This window comes from Pinus tabuliformis, chromosome 6 (genome assembly GCF_031772625.1).
Source record: "Pinus tabuliformis cultivar Carrire ecotype Pingquan chromosome 6, CPIR1, whole genome shotgun sequence".
Taxonomy (NCBI): Eukaryota; Viridiplantae; Streptophyta; class Pinopsida; order Pinales; family Pinaceae; genus Pinus; species Pinus tabuliformis.
The window spans coordinates 889006430-889021805 of NC_142292.1; the positions used below are offsets into that span (position 1 = coordinate 889006430).

Consider the following 15376-nt stretch of genomic DNA (forward strand, 5'->3'; position numbering starts at 1 on the left):
CTGTGGTTGTTGTAGTTCTACACATTGTAAGGGGTGTTTTTTTGTGGCCTCATGAGATTTTGAATGTTAGTTTAATGGTCATATCATGTTTTTATTATAAAGTATTGATGTTTTGTATTAATTTAATAGTTGATTGGTTATAAATTAATTGTTAAATGATTGTAAAATAAAAATGTTTTAATTGAATATATATAAACAGTTACCCTACGTAACAACAGAAGTACATTGTTCTTTGAAATTCCAGATAAGCTAGGCATTCCAGCTCCATGTCTAAAATTTCCAGCTTACAAAAGACTAATAACAAAGATTTCCAACAGTTCACACAAGTATAAATGCTGTAAAAGCTTCCTAGTATTAGTAAAACCTTGAAATACATCAGAAAAATAAAAGATGTTACAGCTGTCAGCTTCTTCCATTCCTTGCGTAGAGTGCATTGGTTCCAAATCTCCTATTTCCATGGCTTCAAAGAGCTGCCACACAGTGTCTTCTTCCCTGATTTCTCCAATCTTTGCAGAGTCCAAGTTTATGTGATTAGAAGCACCTGAAATATCATTCTGACTTTACTGTGTGCTTCTTAGGAAAGCACATTCCATTTCCAACTGCATCACCCTTTGATTCAAATAGGCAGAATCCCCATAATAGTATCATTTTGTGAAGAAATTTACTGTGTGCTTCTTAGCAAAAGGAAGAGCTTGTCAATGAAGTTAAGATTGGAACAACAATCACAAGCCTGGATACATCGGATATGTATGAGAAAAAATATCTAGTTCTTCTAAACACCAAAAGGAAAAGCTGGAGTAATTGTAGGTATGTTATTGGATAGCATTGTAATGTCTTGGCACCTAGGGAGCAGATGCACCTTATGACTCAACATCTGCCCTCTCCCACTCCTTCACAATCCCCCTCTGCACCGCAGAAAATGAAACCTTGGAAAGATTGGATGCCAGAACTTAACAAGTCTTATGTCAATCAGAAAAGAGGCTTTTATTCTAGCTCTTTTCAGGAGTCTTCATATGTTTCTCCAACCATAGAAGGCAGTGATGGGACCGAAGAAAAATCTCCAAGGTCAAGATTGGAAATTCTGGGCAAAAACTTACTAGATGACGGAGAAGGCTCTGATGTTCATGAATCATATGCAATTGAAATTGTCTCTGAAATAAAAAAGAATCTTACAGCTTTGTGTTTGGGCAAGAGCTCGGCCCTATATGAGCTCTCACAGCTGCATTTCCTTTTTGGTCTTCTTTGATATATGAATACACACCATGTGTATTGAAGGAATGTAACGGGTTTATCTCTGCGGGGAAAAATAACTGTGTCAAGAGCCCTGAAATTGAATTTGACCAATTTTTTTTTTTTTTTTTTTTCCATTCTATGGATAGATTGTTTGATAAATGTGTAATGTTTGGCAATAATTTCTTTTTGATATATTGGATATATTTTCTATGATTTATCTCACGTCTTTATTTCCAATTTTTCCTTCAGTCCCAAAATTCAAGCTGAAATTATGTCCTTTCAGTATTCCTCCGGTGATTGCTTCCTCTAAGAATAGGTGTCATGGATTCACCTTTGCTACTTGTAAGTATAGTTGTCGCAGATTCGCCTTTGCTGCTTCTTAGTATAGGTGTCATGGATTCATCTTTCCTGCTTCTAAGGATAGGTGTCATGGATTCACCTTTGCTACCATATTTGTTGGGACCATTTGGCAGAAAAAATACTTCTAATGCAGTTCCAACTTCCTATAGCCTATCCATTCAGCAACAAAGATTCTTCTTTTGCAAGCCAGCCTGAAATTTTGCAAAGATGCCATATTTCAATAGAATATTTTGGTTTTCTTCAGTGTAGTTTTCTGAGCACTGTAATGGCAATATTTGTAGAATTGGCCTCTGTGTCTCTAAGATATCCAGGGGAATGGGTTCATTTTCAATTGAACAAGTGGTTTTGAGGATTGCCACTTGGCAAAGTTCACCAATTCCGTTTTAACTTTTGTTAGCTGCTTTATGGAGTTTCTTTTGCTTGAGGTTCCACCCTCGTCTTGTACCTTTTTGTCTGTAGAATTGTGAAGCCAGGCCTCTAATCATAACTTTGCTTGTGGTGCTTGCAATGCTTGTATGGCAACTGAGGGGATCTATAAACTCTCTAAATGCCAACTACAAATAGGAAGCAGGCCACACGACTTCATTAAGAAAAAGAGCTTGAAAAAGAGATTCAAGCTTCCAGTGTGTACCTAAGCACTAGCCTAACGAAGGAATTTTGGAGAACTGTTTGATGTTTCATACTGTCTTGAATCTGGATAGCTTGGCTAATAGCCATTAAGGACTGCCTATGAAGGCATCAATGAGTGGGCTGATTCGCTGTAGAAGTAACAGAATCAACAAGGTAATAAAGTTTCTCCTTTGATAGCATATAGCTGTTTCATTCTTATCATCCAACTGAATTTCATTTAGCTTTCAGTAAATGCAGCTGTTTCTCAGTGTGCAGGTCTGGTAGCAAATATCTCAACAAATAGATCCTTCAAACCTTCATGCAGGTAATAAAAAAAAACCAGATAAGTCGCATAATATTCTTAACGCTACCAAACACAAATAAAAAAACTCAATATACAAATATGTCTAGTGATTGAACCGTGCATACATGTGGGCCAAAAACCTCATGGGACAAAAGAAAAAAAAACAACCATTCTTTTTCCATTTAAGAGGCATTTACTTTACCCAAAAAGAGACAAATAAGACAGTGATACACAGAGGATATAAGCTAGAAATGAACCTGATCTCTGAGTAGGAAGGGCCGAAGAAAACCATGACCAATAGAGCAGAGCACTGGCATAGTTACAACCATAGCGTCAATTTCCAGGGATGGTAGAGGGAAAAATAGCAGCAGTAGGGCTCTCATCATCAACTCAAGTCGTCCCCTCCTCTTCCCTCCCATGATATTTGAACTTTATATTGGCAAAATTTGCAGCTAGTCCCAAACCATTACCGCCACTCTAGAACTAGTCCCAAATCATTACCACTGCAATCAATCCAGCTCCAGTGAGTACAGCCAAATATTTGTAAAATGGCTTGTCAAAGGGGATAACAGGGTTTTTAGGGTTGTGTATTAATCCTTTCTGAAGAACATATAGATAAGAATAAAAATCACAATCTAAATATGAAGCCCCATATGACCATTTTATTCAGGGATAGTTCCATCACTGCCATGAAAAACCTGGCCACACAATTAGCTTGCTTTTCTATTGTTACACTCGTCAAGTTGTGTACCACAACCATAAAAGGAAAGGTCTTTATAATATTCCACTACAAGAAAACTAACTTGACCGATTCTAGATCAATTTGAAATGGCCAAGATCTCTGCAGATATTTGGACTGGCAACCAACCTAGCTTGAAAACAGGTTGCACAAAGCCGTAAAAAATAAGCTATCATAAATAGAGTTATTACATGCACAAGGTGCTTAAAACCCTCCGCCTCACATCCCTTTACAAGGAGGATGCACAAATTGCAATATTATTTGATTGTGAATTACACCAGGGAATTCCTAGTATGAAGAACTTGATTGCTACATCTTAACAGCACATATTTTACAACAGAGACACTGAACTTGCTTGCTGCAACCTTACCAGCACATAATCTGCAACTGACACACCGATATCTTGAAGAATTCCCCCAGAGCTCTTGACAGTGAAGTGCTTTGAAAGTTTGAAGTTTGAACATTAGCCACCATATCATGTGATTCTTGATTATTATTTGCATGGTTAGAACTGTCAAATAATATTCCTTTGAGGTCCCAATTGCATTAGAAGGAAGTCCAACTAAAGCATGCCGCTGAATATCTAAAGTCATACAGGCAGATACAATGTACAAGCATCATAGAGCAACTCAATATAAATACAATGAGAAAAGGAACCCTCTCTTCTGAAGAACCACAGCATCTCTTCCATGACTAAGCAGCCATGAAATATGTAAAAATAAAAACCATAACCATCCCTGTTAAGGAAGCTACAGTTTTCTCATGATGATCATAATGATATCTGGAGCTACCCTGTTCACATTTCCCCAAAACCTGCACAGTTGACGTGAAATCCTTCATAACCCACGGATGCCTTGCAACAGCCTCTAAGCTCATCCTTTTCTTCGGATCTGTGAAATCCAATAGTGGCAGCTTGATTATTATGGTGAATTTCAAAATTTGCAGCAATGCAACTCTTAAAATTAAAATCTGCTCTGTAAAACATTCAATTGAGAAAAGTCACTTACCCTTGCAAAGAAGACCTTCGAGTAAGTTTGCAAGTGTTGGATTCATATCCTCTGGAAGTACAAGTGGATCATGAACAATCTAAGCCACCACTAGTAACAACAAAATAAGTATTTCCCTCCATCCGGCCTGTTTGAAAAGTCAAAAGCAGCAGAGATTCATTTACCTTGTCATATGTGCCTTGCAAGGAGTCACCAATGAAGGGATAAGAACCTAACACCATACCAGCATTTATCAAGCGACCATACCAGCATAATTACAAGGGTCTCATACTTTTTGGCCCTCTTGAACCGTTGAAGTTCTAGTTGAAATGGGGTATCAATATTTATGAAGAAAATTATGAAATAGCAAAAGTAAAAATAGTCTCTCGGGGCAGAAATTAGAAGTCCCAACTCCGGATCCTATACCAATTTTTTTTTTTAGCATGAATATTTCTGCATGTTCATAATAAGTTCTGGTTAAAGCCGGCCGATATTTTAGCATGAATATTTCTTGAAAAAATGATGTGATTGCATTTGCGTTAATTTCAAGTTTTTAACAGATAGACATAAATATTAAAATCAAGGAAAAACGGTTCCAATTTCCTGTAGTAAAAAAACACCCAATTTCCACTGTTATTCTTCGAAGTCCAAGAGCGAAAATATTTGCTTGATATGCTCCTGGAGATTTCTATAATACAACATAAACCATCTCAGCTTCACCTCTTACCGAACACAACTACTGAATGTTAACTCCATCCAGACATTGTCTTCAGGTACCAATACCAAATAACAATTCTTCTGTATGACATTTTCCAATGATACAAACTGCTGTTGAATTTAAGCCCATCTTGAATTCATAATTCAATCAACCCACAACATAAATAAAGCAATCCCATTCTTAAATTATCCACACAGAAAACAACTGGGTACGCGTTCCTAATACCAACCTCTATCCGTCCTCATGCTACCAATATCAACACCAAACACCGGCTGATCATCATGACAGCTTGCGAACGGCAGCCCTTCAATTTCAGGCGTTATCCACACATGACACAACTGACTTCAGTGGACAAACTCCCACATTTTAGCAATGAAGAAAGAAAGGGAAAAAAAAATCCCCGAATTTAACAGAGAACGGTAAAGCCTGTGCACTCCACTAACATCATACTCCGCATGCTCTACCCGTGTCGCCTGATATCTCATCAAACACATATACATTACATCTGAGATTAATTGGTTACTGTACCCGCCTGATAATTCCTATTCCCCATTATCAGCGATATAAGATTCGGGCACAACCTTGAAATACCCGTTGGGCATGTCCTGAATCAAACAACCAGAAGGCAACCTCCTGCATTTCATAAATCCCGCAGGCGAATTATCTCGAAGGCCATCAACAGATACATCTACCAATGCTCATACGCCCTCAGCGTGCTGTTTGCAGAATCGAAGAAAGTAAACCTCTCGATCAGGAACCAACGGTGAAAGCACTTGCAATTCTGCATACATCTGCAAGTCACAGAAAACTGCATCTTCTGCAAGTCACAGAAAACTGCATCTTAGTAATCAGAAAGTAAAACAAAATGGTAATTGAAAAAAAAAAAATACAAGCTTACCAATTGCAGTGCACCGTTCCTTGTCCCGCCCATCCCGCTCCATACCTTGTCCCGCCCATCCCGCTCCATATTACATCGACTGTGGCTGCCCTGGATATCATGCACCGCCCATCCCGCTCCATATTACATCGACTGTGGCTGCCCTGGATATCATGCAGGGTAACATTTCCTTATACCTATTCGCCATTAGAAACATGGGAATACAGGTAACCTGAAGGGTGCATGCTGGCCAGATGTGATGCGCTGCGAGATGTGATGTGTTGCAAGGAGAATGAATCGGTCACATTACATGGGCAACCGCCTATAATGATCGGACGGAAGAGATTTTTTTAATCGTCTAACACAATGGATCAACGGCTCAAGGCATTACACAGTGGCATCCAGGGAAGTTAATCCCAAAGGGAAACGCCTTACGGCGTAAAAATAGTAAATCAAACTAAATAATTTGTTTCTTTTGGTCTGATAGACCAAACTTTGGTCTCAGTGGAAGTTAACTATCATCATCATCATTAAAATATTTTATTGATAACCTTTATCGAATATTTTTTTATATACAACATTAAAATATTTTATTTTAACAATTTTTTTTTATATCTAAATATATATGAAGTTGATATGACATAAATTACTTAACGTAGATCTTCAAATAGTTTATTTAAATCTCCAATTAAGATATTTTTGAAAAATATTTTTTTACTTCTAATTATTTTCGATAATTTATTATTATTATTATTATAGCCAGCATTATTTTTCTCTTTAAAATAATTTATTTTTATTTTAAAAAAACACATGTCAACTAAATAAACAGACAGACAAACTCACTTCTCCCCTCATATTACACTGTAAAATAAACCTCTTTGCTCAATAAATAATATAATTAATTTTTTTAAAAATACTATTATTAACCGTCTACAAAAATTCTTTACGAAACTAAACATACTCTTTCTTATTGACTATTCATCTTCTTCCTGTTATTTCCCAATTTCACATTTTTTTCCGTCTTTTTTTTAATTAATTCCAATTTCAAACAAACATGTTGATAAGTACAAACTTGGATGTTGGACCCACACCATTGACAACACATCTCAACTATCCAAAATATCAAGGCATCAGTTTTCTCACCAATGACATCTACCCGACCGACCAAAGTCAATCCACACTATTGACATGAAGAATGGTCTTTTCTTCAAGAGAGATACATCACCTTGCATCATCACAATGATCCAAACTCTACGTGAGCAGATCCTCTCTGCAAGCTTAGTTATATATCTCAAAAATGTTCAAATCCCCTCTGCAAGCCTTAAGTATATCTAAAAAAAACTCTTGAACCAATATTGAAGTATTGAAGTGACAGGTTTCCCTCAGAAAACTTTTCTACATCTATTTTGGGGGATTATTTTAGAAGAAGCACCTGTTCTCTGAGATTTAAAAAAATTACCAGTCACGATTCTAACAATGGCGCTGGACTTTCAATTCCCAGCTTTTGCATAGAGTATTTGCACAGATAAGTAACTTTTATTGATATGAAAAATATGCGATGAGAATTTTTAAAGTTCAGCAGGAACCCAAGTAATAAACCGGCATTTTTAAGACAAATGGTTTACCACGTCATTCATAACCATGCATTATAAATGATTCCAGCGCACACATTCTATCTGTTTTGTCTCTCCATTGCTCATAAAGCGTATTCCCGTTATCTGTTGAAAAAATAGTGTATTCCCGTTAATTGCACGCCTTTTACATGAAGTAAATGTTTCCCCATAGATTAAGATCACCGTTCATGGCAGTTTGCTGAACAGGCTGGCAAGCTGTTTCTGTTAGTTTTAATAAATGGCTTTCTTTGTAAATTCGCTGTACAATACCGAGGCATGATTTAGCACGTGAAATTTTCTTGCACCCAGGCGGGCGACAGCACAGGATTTGTGGGATAGTAAGTAGCATTCCGATGTGGTGAAGAATCAGCATCTTCAATCCACCATGCTTTCACTGACCGATCCATACTCCCGCTATAAACAAGAAAGCCCCTGGAATTGGAAACGTCAACGGTGGCCGCGATGGACTTTACGGGTCCACTGTGGCCCTGCAACACCACCAACCACGAATGGAAGCCAGAAATATGGTCTCGTCTCCATATTTGTATCGTCTTATCCGCCGACCCGCTGAGAAGGAGATTCTTAACGGTGGCCAGACACAGCACTGCAAGCTTATGGCCTCCCAGAATCCCGGCGTGTTGCAGCATCGAATTCATGTAGATGGGCTTTTCTCGTTCCCACACATTAATAGCCCCGTCGGCCGATCCTGAGTAGAGAATCGCTCCGTCTGTGCTGAGGGCGAGCGCGTTCACTGCAGCAGATTGTTGGCCGGTCAGAGTTTGTGTGAGCACATGCTTTGCCCTTGCCTTTCCCGGAATCGGAGCCCATACTTTGACTGTGCTGTCAGCCGAGCCGGTGAAGAGCAATCCATCCGCCGCAACGGCTACAGAACTAATGGCATCGTCGTGAGCCACGATTGATTCCACGCATTTCCAATCCCGCGTTCTCCACACCTTCACGGTCTTGTCCCACGAACCCGAATACAGCAAACCCCGTTCTTCATTATAAGCCAGAGAGGAAATGGCGTCGAAGTGCTTAATCCAAGTAGCACTGTGATGCCTCCGCACCTGTACATAGTTTCTGGGATTCATGGAACTCTGTATTTGATCTTTCGTGGTAGGAAGCGTGCATACTCGCCTGCAAGCGCCGGAATCCTTTCGATGGCGGTGCCATACGCGGATTTTCTTGTCGTGGTGCGCGCTGAAAACGTAGCCCCGTGCAATAAGCAGAGCCTTGACGGACCCGTTGCCAGCTTTAAAGAAGCCGTATTCGTGAAAAGTGGGGTGTTTCCATACACGAATGTTTTCACCCTCTGAACCCGTGTAAAGCAGGCCGTCGCCAGACACTGCGAGTGCGTATACGTGGCCGTCTTGTCTCACCATCGTAGCGACGCATCCGTATGATCTCCCGTCCAGCAAGGGCGTCAAGTGCTGGGAGTGCAGAAGAGACATTAATGTCCACGGCGAAGGACACACCGAAGCGTTGCTCCACGGCGACATCGCATATGGAGAAGCGGGATTGGATCTTGTCGGAGACACGGCGCTTGCGGACAGAAAGCTGTGGTTCGACTTCATAGGTGAGCTGTTGTTGAGGCTAAAACTCTCGTCTGCTGAACAGGCGCTGGTCGAAGGCAGGCCAGGATCGGATTGCAGAAAATTCCTGAGGATGGTTCTTGTGGCTTGCGGAGAATCTGCCATCGTAGGTGAAAATTGCCCCGCTCACTTCGATCCTCCTGCAACACTCCTGTATTGATCAAACTTCGAAATTGAAGTCAGATTATCTCTGTTGAAAAACTGAAATAAGCTCTCCAGTTATATGAAGAAAGCAATTGGGATTTGGGGGGAATTGAGTGTATTCGGGTTGGCAAATGTATTAGGATCCGGTAAACAAAGAAGGGGCTGTGTAATATAAGTAACAGGTGAGACGCAGTGGGAACGCGTAATGAAGTGTCCTGGGTGAATAGCATTAAACGCAGGACAGGACCAGTCAAATATATGTTCGCAGCAGAAAAGTTCTGGATGAACTGAAAGACAATGTCGAACATGAACATTTGGGTGCAGATTAGGATTCAACGATAATACAAGGGCGCGTTAAAACGTGCGAAAACTGTATTGAACTTTCCGTGAAAATGAGAGACGGGAAGGAAAAGCTTGAGCAGAGACGCGGCAGAGGAAGCGTATCCATCACATGAGTTCCATTAAGAATAAAAGACAAACAAGTCTACTTATACGATAAAGGTTACGTAGCTTGGCAGACTTTGGCATTAGTCAACACCATGACGTGTCCTTCCAACTAAACCATTGAAATGAGTTCGTGGCAGCAGCAACATTTGACTTATAGCGCCAACAATACATTATAAGTCAAAACGATTACGTTCGTGACAGGAGATTGGCTACAAAATCCCATCAAACATTACGTTCGTGACCAGAGATGGGCTGCAGCATCCCATTTTTGAGAGAGTTCTTCATTGCCGGAGACGCTCAATCAATTCTTATGACGAGTGAGCTAATATATTTTTATAATGCGCTGTTGCTTTTGCAAGGTGTAAAAACTAGCATATAATAAAGCGAAAATTTCGATATTTTGATTTTTAAATATTATCAAACTTTTAAATGGTTTTAAATTTTTAATATTACGCGTGTCAGTTTGAGTAGTTTTTCTTCTTGTTTGATATAAAATACAGTTAAAAATGAGAGAAATTATAAATTTAAATTATTAAGTTTGAAAAGCGTTCTAAAACACTGAAAAAAGGAATAGAATGTATTATTATATTTCAGTGGAAGGATTAAAACGAATCAGACTTTTCAACGCCATATTTTAAAATTCCATTAGGTTTGGAATAATGAAAATGCACAAGTTCAAAATTTATCGATGCGCGTGAATGTTTTCTCAAAATAATCCTTGACCTTTTTTTTTTTTGGTTGAAAGAGGCTCCTAGGGATAAAACACTTGGTTGGATTTTCAGCGTCACAATATCTATGGGCCAATATCTATGCGCCAGGGGATTTGTTGGCTTCCTTTTTCTTTTTTTCCCTGGTTTAAAATAGGTGACTCCCTTCATTGAATTGTGTCACAATTTCTATGTGCAAAGGGATTCACTTTCCACTTTTAATGTTATAAATCCAAGAATGATCTCTAGCTCCATGTGCATTGTGAAGTGTATGTGCATTGTGAGTTGAATGTACCTCTCGATGAGTAATATGACAATAATGATAAATGTAATTTTCATTTATATAGATTTATATTTTGACATATTTTCAAATTTAGATTGGTTAGATACTAACATGAATATTGGATATGGATTATTTTTAAATATAAATGATTATTTAACTTTCATTATGATTGACATTGAAACATCAAGTTAAATTTAAGCTTTTGCTTTTATGTAAAATAAATAGTTTTTAACATTGTTGTAAAGATTATTTTGATATACAAAGTGTATAGAATCATTTGAATGGTACGAGAAAGAGAATCCATGTAGATGAAGAAAGGGAGGTGTGTCGTGCTTGAAAAGCAAATATATAAACTATTTGTGCTCATTTTAATTTAATTTGATCTGAAATTGAGATGCATTCTTTAAACAAAATTAATACAGATGAACATAGGAGGGGTATTGTCCTTGAATATTAGATAGATAAACTAAGTTGTGTTCATTTTAATTCCATTGAGGAGATGGATGAGATCAATATGAATTCCTTATTTGAATTGGTGTGGTTTCAATGTTGAAGATTATAAGGTTCAAAATGTTGTCTCTTCTTGTATTTCAAAAGAGGTACCATCTCAATAAAAGAAATTCATTAATAACACCCTAGGGAGTCACGACATACAACTAGCATAAAAAAAATATAAACCATCAAGTTCACTTTCAGAGTAAAATGAAGACCTAAATTTAATATGTTATTGATACTATCATAGATAATAGTAACAGTTATAGTGATAGTGATAGTAATAGTAACATATGAATTTTATTTTGAGTGGAGAGTCCAATGCAGATTCCACGAATTCTTGATTGTTGCATCTAACAATTTGCATGAATTGAATGTTCACACATCTTCTTTTCTTTGCTGAATCTTAGAAGCATGTTATGATTAAATCATCCATCAATTGGAGGGTAGAAGAGGGAGAAGATAAGGTCCCTTTTTCGAGTCATTAATCGCTACAAAAGGACCAACACATTATTTGATAATTTCATTTGGAAAATGGGTGGTGAAGCTTAGAAGCATGATTCCTAAATCAACTATCAAATAGAGATAAAGCTTCATGTGATGCTTGTACATTTATTTCTTTAAATATGTTAAGAGTGGTTCATTCTATCAGTGTTCTATTGCAAATCTAATAAATGTATAAGCAAGGCAATGAGAATGAAAGTGGAAAAAGTATGTGAAGGCATGATGAAACTAGAAGAGGATGAATTCAAGGCCAAAAGAAGAAAATAATAAGGCCCCTTAATCAAGTCAACAATCACTTCAAAGGGACCCATGCACTATTGGATAATGTCCTTTAGAGATTTCCTAGGGGCAATGGCCCCTATTTGTGTAATCATAGGAAGGACCTTATAGGGAGCCCTAGAATGAGGAGGCTGATCAATGCTAACAACCAATGTTGGTGAGAAGAATATTTGAATGGAGGAGTATTAGTTTCTCGATTGATCATGGAGAGTAGTAATTATTTACGTAGAAGGATTTTTCTTTCGAGGTCTTGTGGAGAAAATTTGTTTATTGGACCATTAATGTTCAATCTAGGGTTTATAAAGAAAGCTTTGTAAGATCCTTGAGAAGGAAAGTAAGCCAACCAAGGGGGATGGGTTTCAAGAATAAATATGAAGTTGTGTTGATATGATACCAAATAGGGGGTCTTGGAACTCTACAAGTCACATGGTACCACAAACAAATAGATATCTAGTGAGAAATAAGTGATGTTCTTGTTGGGATGAGATCAAGGATGCCAACACAAGGACCATGCTCTATGCTTGGAGATTTTCCCTATAAAAAGAATAGAACATCTCTAGTTGAGAGGGTAAATGTTGTGAAAGAGACACTAAAATCATGGTAAGATAATAAAACCTCCCTTTAATATCATATCAAATACTACATGTGAATATAAAATATTTGACCAAAAATTACTTAAAAATAGAACATATAAAAATAAAGTACTTAAGCAACATGGAACTTTTCTTCACCCTTCTTTGTAATATAAATTGTAATGATATTTTACATTTTCTAAATTACAAATATGTATTAATGTTATTTTTACTCAACAAATTAGTTTTTTTTTAATATTATCATCAAAACTTTAGTAAAAAATAATCATACATGGTATGTGTGAGAATAAAAATATGTATACATAAAACACTATTTTTACTATTTATTTTTAAATATTATATTTTAGCTTTCAATTAATTATAAAAAATGATTTTTTTCCTTTTATTTATAATTTTAATAAAAAAATTTATTAACTATTTGATTCTCACACATACAATATACTTGTTCTTCATCATAAGGGAAAGGTCTTAGCACTTCTGGTTGTTGTGGAATGAGATTCCATTTCAGAAGCGCATTTTAACATCTTAACCAATAATCATGTAAAAAATAAATAGCTATTTTATATAAAAATAATTTTTAAAAAATAAATAACTAGTTTATATAAAAATAATTTTTAAAATTTTATAGTAACTGATAAATACTCTTTATATAAATTTAATAACAAATTTAATTCTTATATATTATTAAATAATTTAAAACTCCATTCTTATTATGGTGAGGATTTTACTTACCGTTTATACATTAATTCACAATCAATTGAGAATTTATTTTAATATCCTAAATAATTGAGTTGATGGGCTTATTGAGTTTAGAGATTTATTCTATGGCTAGATATCATCAAAATTGAATTTAAATTTTACTTATGTCCACCAAAATAAAAATGATGGAAAAACTTAAAAAAAATAAAAAAAATTATACAATAATATCATCTCCTAAAAAATTTTACATGTGAATAAATTGGATCCGTCTGGGCTCATGTTAGATCCATATTTAAGATGGATCTATGCTGGTATAATAATTTAGAGTTACCTTTAATATCTTAACTAATATTAAGAGAGTAATCTACCATAAAAGCGTTTGAATTGATTTTTTATGGTGAAAATAAGTTCAACCCCATAAAAAACCATTTGGGCACCCAAAATCCTAAAGTTTAACAGTGAATACCCAAATTTCCCAAAATTTCTATCTCATTTTGGCAAATATCGTACAGAAATTTCAACTATTTTCCTAGCAAATTTGCGACCTCTTTAAACTACTATGTTTTAATGCCTTTAATAATATTAAACTGAATTAATATAATTTATATTAAATATATTCACATGTATATTTTAATAAGGAATTTGATTTTCAATATAATTTTGATTTTGCCATTTATATTTTTTTGGAAAGTTTATATTATATTAATTTTAATGGATTAAAGGTTGAGAAAGATTAAGTTTTGTAAATGTATTTTTTTTTTTTACAATATAATGTTTGAAAAAGATACATAATTTAAGATATTTGATCTCTTTTAACATTTGATAAATCTGTGATAAATATGGTAATTTGGATTGTCTTAGGAATAAGACTAAATATCAGCATTAGAATGTCACAATTGTATATAAAATAATGTAGAGGATATATCAAAAATACAATACATCACAAGTGTATAGAAAATAATGTAGAAGAAATAATAATATGAAAAAAACTTAAATGTTTTTATTAAACATAAAAAAACTCATAAAACTACATCATGAAAAAATTCATTATTTTTACAATGGTGAAGGTTAGTATTCACATTATTTATGGATATCTTTTCACCTAGCTTCATGTACTTTCATTAAATTTCAAATTCCATGGGCATATACCATGGGTTATAAAAAACCATGGAATAACACAAATCACTAAAGTAAAAGCTATTGAATGGTTGTATATGGTAAAAATTAATTGTAAAATTATATTTTCATTTTTTTCTTCCACCTTTCAAATGCCATTGGTGGATATGGTTGACCAAAACTTGTAAACTGTCAGAGGTAGAAAGAATTATTGACCATGGTGATTCACCGACATTCGCCTGGTTCAATCCTCCTACCTTAGGAAATAATGGTCTCCATTGCATCAAGTTCTCTCATCAGGTGGGCATGCTTTTCTTGAATTTAGCTCCTAGTAAGCCATTGGCCTCGGTGAAGAAGTTGCCTTGCTTTAACAACTTCATTGAGCTATAAATTCTATTGGTGGGTATCCTTTATCTTGGTTTCCATAATCTAATCTATTGTAACCTAAAAATTTTGTGGAACTTGATGTTGGTCATGTCATTATTTTTACTTTGAATTAGAATTTTGTAGGACATCTTAAACATGTTGAAAGCATTGGATCTGTTCAACAATTTTGGTTGCTTAATCTGCTTCGACCTGAGCACAATAGGAATTTGTTATTGAGAAGCAATCATAAAAGTGACATCCATGGGGGCTACTAGCTACCCAAACACATCTGAAAAGAGCCAATATATTTTTGGAGAGATATGTTATAACCATGTTGAGCATATGGAAGGATGTTATCCCATGTATATGAATTGTTGACTTGGAGGTATAGAGGCACCTTCTTAGGTGAGGTTAATATGTCTCTAGACCCTTCTACAAGCTTATCCATATTTTTATGTTTTGCAAATATCTTGCGTTGAATTTGTGGTGTTTGCGATGAACTTTTATTCTCCTTTGGGATGAACCATGAAGAGGACAAACTTGGAAGTAGGAAAAGCTACTTTTTTGCATTTCTTTTCTAATGTCAATGGACTTCCAGAAACTAGATCTATGTTTGGTATCCTATAGAGTAGTAATGGCAGTATTGGGTTGAGAATCATAAACAACATAATGTTTTCACATATAAGGTTGTCCTAGAAGAACATCACAAATTTCA

General features: G+C 35.8%; 1 long non-coding RNA gene and 1 pseudogene across 4 annotated transcripts; both read right to left on the minus strand.

The window, feature by feature from the left end:
* Positions 1 to 552: 552 nt before the first annotated feature.
* On the minus strand, positions 553 to 5951 carry LOC149261768 (uncharacterized). 4 transcript variants are annotated; one of them, XR_016258530.1, is made up of 4 exons: positions 5848 to 5949; positions 4253 to 5766; positions 2764 to 4135; positions 553 to 2517 (listed from the first exon to the last, which is right to left on the minus strand). It is a non-coding gene; the product is annotated as an uncharacterized LOC149261768 (long non-coding RNA). The 4 variants fall into 4 exon arrangements; XR_016258533.1 differs by lacking the exon at positions 553 to 2517 and having other exon boundaries at positions 3518 to 4135; positions 4253 to 4379; positions 5179 to 5766; XR_016258531.1 differs by lacking the exon at positions 553 to 2517 and having other exon boundaries at positions 3518 to 4135; positions 4253 to 5740; positions 5848 to 5951.
* Positions 5952 to 6906: 955 nt separating this feature from the next.
* Positions 6907 to 9590, minus strand: LOC149261769 (protein JINGUBANG pseudogene; annotated as a pseudogene).
* Positions 9591 to 15376: the final 5786 nt, after the last annotated feature.